The sequence below is a fragment of the Rhinoraja longicauda genome, chromosome 38, assembly GCF_053455715.1.
Source record: "Rhinoraja longicauda isolate Sanriku21f chromosome 38, sRhiLon1.1, whole genome shotgun sequence".
NCBI lineage: Eukaryota > Metazoa > Chordata > Chondrichthyes > Rajiformes > Arhynchobatidae > Rhinoraja > Rhinoraja longicauda.
Window position 1 is genome coordinate 2,752,771 of NC_135990.1, and position 4,103 is coordinate 2,756,873.

Sequence of the window (4,103 nt, forward strand, 5' to 3'; positions counted from 1 at the left end):
GGAGGGGGAGAGGGAGAGAGAGAGAGAGAGAGAGAGACTCCCTGACCACGCCACTAATGTTGCCATCACAGGTCGTATAAGAAAATAACTGCAGATGCTGGTACAAATTGAAGGTATTTATTCACAAAATGCTGGAGTAACTCAGCAGGTCAGGCAGCATCTCAGGAGAGAAGGAATGGGTGACGTTTCAGGTCGAGACCCTTCTTCAGACTGAAGGGAGAGGGAGAGTCTGAGGAAGGGTCTCAACCCGAAATGTCACCCATTCCTTCTCTCCTGAGATGCTGCCTGACCTGCTGAGTTTACTCCAGCATTGTGTGAATAAATGCCAACACAGGTCGGCCGTCTGATGTATGTAATGCCCAACCAGTGCCTGCTTGACCCGTGAGCAAAGCCTCACGCTGTTCCCTGAAACATCAACCATGAGCTGCAGGTTCATTCCATCCACATGCCAACAGCAGGGTACACCCTCCCCATCCACCCCCCTCTCCCCAGGTAGAGGGGCCACCCCTGGGCAAGACTTCACATCCCTTAAACTACCCCCCCCTGCCCGCCCCCAACACACACACACACACACACACACACACACACACACGTCCAAGTGAAGACTGACACACAACGCTGGAGGAACTCAGCGGGTCAGGCAGCATCTCTGGAGAGAAGGGGTTTTTGTGTTTGGTCATGAGCAGTATTAAAGGCTGCAAGCGTGCTTGAAATCCGTGCTGGCAAACAGAGCCGGTACGTGCGTGTATGTGTGTCTGACTGTGTGTGTATATCTGTGTACGCCTGTGTGTGTGTGTGTGTGAGAGTGTGTGTGTGTGTGAGAGAGTGTCTGTGTGTGAGAGTGTGTACATATGTGTGTGTGTGAGAGTGTGTGTGTGTGAGTGTGTGTGTGTGAGAGTGTGTGTGTGTGTGAGAGTGTGTGTGTGAGTGTGTGTGTGTTAGTGTGTGTGTGTGAGAGTGTGTGTGTGTGTGAGAGTGTGTGTGTGAGTGTGTGTGTGTTAGTGTGTGTGTGTGTGTGTGAGTGTGTGTGAGAGTGTGTGTGTGAGTGTGTGTGTTAATGTGTGTGTGAGAGTGTGTGTGTGAGTGTGTGTGTGTGAGAGAGTGTCTGTGTGTGTGAGTGTGTGTGTGAGTGTGTGTGAGAGTGTGTGTGAGTGTGTGTGTGTTAGTGTGTGTGTGTGTGAGAGTGTGTGTGTGTGAGTATGCGAGTGTGAGAGTGTGTGTGAGTGTGAGAGTGTGTGTGAGTGTGTGTGTGTGAGTGTGTGTGAGTGTGTGTGTGTGAAAGTGTGTGTGTGAGTGTGTGTGTTAATGTGTGTGTGTGTGTGTGAGAGAGTGTGAGAGTGTGTGTGTGCGTGAGAGTGAGTGTGTGTGAGAGTGTGTGTGTGTGTGTGTGTGTGTGTGTGTGTGTGTGTGTGTGTGAGTGAGAGTGTGTGTGTGATGTTACCTGCTCACACTCCTCAGTTGGCGCTGGAGGGATTAATGTTGTAATTTGCTGTTCTCATCGATTACTGAGGGTGGGGAGGTTGTTATGTATTGAAAGGATCTGCAGATGCTGGTTTACACCGAAGATAGACACAAAATGCTGGAGTAACTCAGCGGGACAGGCAGCATCTCTGGAGGAATGGGTGACGTTTCGGGTCGAGACCCTTCTTCAGGAATGAGTGGATTAACATATGATGAGCGTTTGTCAGCACTGGGCCTGTACTCGCTGGAGTTCAGAAGAATGAGGGGGGACCTAATTGAAACGTGCAGAATAGTGAAAGGCCCGGATAGAGTGGATGTGGAGAGGATGTTTCCACTGGTGGGAGAGTCTGGGACCAGAGGGCACAGCCTCAGAATTAAAGGACGTTCTTTTAGGAAGGAGATGAGGAGGAATTTCTTTAGTCAGAGGGTGGTGAATCTGTGGAATTCTTTGCCACAGAAGGCTGTGGAGGACAAGTCAGTGGATATTTTTAAGGCAGAGATAGATAGATTCTTGATTAATGCGGGTGTCAGAGATTATGGGGAGAAGGCAGGAGAATGGGGTTAGGAGGGAGAGATAGATCGGCCATGATTGAATGGCGGAGTGGACTTGATGGGCCGAATGGCCTAATTCTACTCAGATTCATTATGAATGTATGACCGTATGAATCTATGTACTCCGCATGGACAGCTCCTGAGATCAGGATCGAGCGTAGGTACCTGACGCTGTGAGGCAGCAGTTCGACCCGCTGTGCCCAAAATAATACAGTTATAACACTGAGAAGCAGGGAATCATTCTTCAAAGGATCTCCAAATTTATTCAGCGAATTTAAACCTTATAACCCGACCCAGAATGTGGAGAATGTTCTGTTTAGTTCAGTCCAGTGAAGGTTATTGTCACGTGTACCGAGGTACAGTGAAAGGCTTTTGTTGCGTGCTAACCAGTCAGCGGAAAGACAGTACATGATTACAATCGATCCATGTACAGTGCATGGTATGGGGAGGAGGCAGGAACAGGGTAAGGGTACTGATTTTGGATGACCAGCCAGGATCATGTAGGGGGAGTCCAGAACAAGGGGCCACAGTTTAAGAATAAGGGGTAGGTCATTTAGAACTGAGATGAGGAAAAACTTTTTCAGTCAGAGAGTTGTGAATCTGTGGAATTCTCTGCCTCAGAAGGCAGTGGAGGCCAATTCTCTGAATGCATTCAAGAGAGAGCTAGATAGAGCTCTTAAGGATAGCGGAGTCAGGATGTATGGGGAGAAGGCAGGAACGGGGTACTGATTGAGAATGATCAGCCATGATCACATTGAATGGTGGTGCTGGCTCGAAGGGCCGAATGGCCTACTCCTGCACCTATTGTCTATTGTCTATTGGCTCGAAGGGCCGAATGGCCTACTCCTGCACCTATTGTCTATTGTCTATTGGCTCGAAGGGCCGAATGGCCTCCTCCTGCACCTATTGTCTATTGTCTATTGGCTCGAAGGGCCGAATGGCCTACTCCTGCACCTATTTTCTACGTTTCTGTGTTTCAATAGATCTGTCGAGGCGGTACCCAGAGTGAGCCACTGGATCTTCAGTCTTCTAACATCTGGGGTAATGACAGAATGTAACAGAATGTGCTTTAGCAAGTAAGTGTGGCACTCACTCGAAATGTGCCGCAGAAACAAGACTACTAATTTATTGTCAGCAGATCTAATATGGCAATGCTTGGTGTGAGATGGAGATAGCGCTGTATATAAAATAGAGGAATTAGCAACTAAATGTGTTGGTAAAAGTGTTACAGAGAGCAGAAGGTCTAACCTTAAGGTGGCATGTGTTAAACACAGAGCTTTATGTCAAAGCCTCTGGGCGGCACGGTGGCGCAGCGGTAGAGTTGCTGCCTCACAGCGCCGGAGACCCGGGTTCGATCCTGACTACGGGTGCTGTCTGTACGGAGTTTGTACGTTCTCCCCGGTGACCTGCGTGGGATTTCTCCGAGATCTTCGGTTTCCTCCCATAATCCAAAGACCTAGAACTTGTAGGTTGATTGGCTTGGTATAAAGTGTGAATTGTCCCTAGTGGGCGTGGGATAGTGTTAGTGTGCGGGGATCGCTGGTCGGCGTGGACCCGGTGGGCCGATGGGCCTGTTTCTGCGCTGTATCTCTAAACTAAACTAAACCAAACTAAAAGAAAGTGGAGGAGGGAGAATGGATAAACAAATATTTTAAGCACAAACTCAAAAGACCATCTCATTTTGGAAGCACCCAGCAGGTCAAGGGGCTTTTATGACCAGGAATGGGTGATTTATACATATGAATGCTTAGAACAGCTGAGTGGTGCAGCGGGTAGAGCTGATGCCTCACAGCGCCAGAGACCCACGTTCGATCCTGACCTCGGGTGCTGTCTGTACGGAGTTTGCACGTCCTCCCTGTGACCACGTGGGTTTCCTCCAGTTGCTCCGGTTTCTTCCCACATCCCAAAGACGTGCGGGTTTGTAGGTTAATTGGCTTCTGTAAACAGCATGGAGTGAAAGTGGGATAATGAAGGACTACTGTGAATGGGTGATCCAGGGTTTGTGTGGACTCAGTGGACTAAATGGCCTGTTTCCTCATTGTATCTTTCAATCATTCAGTCAGTCAGTCAATCAGTCAATGAATCAATCA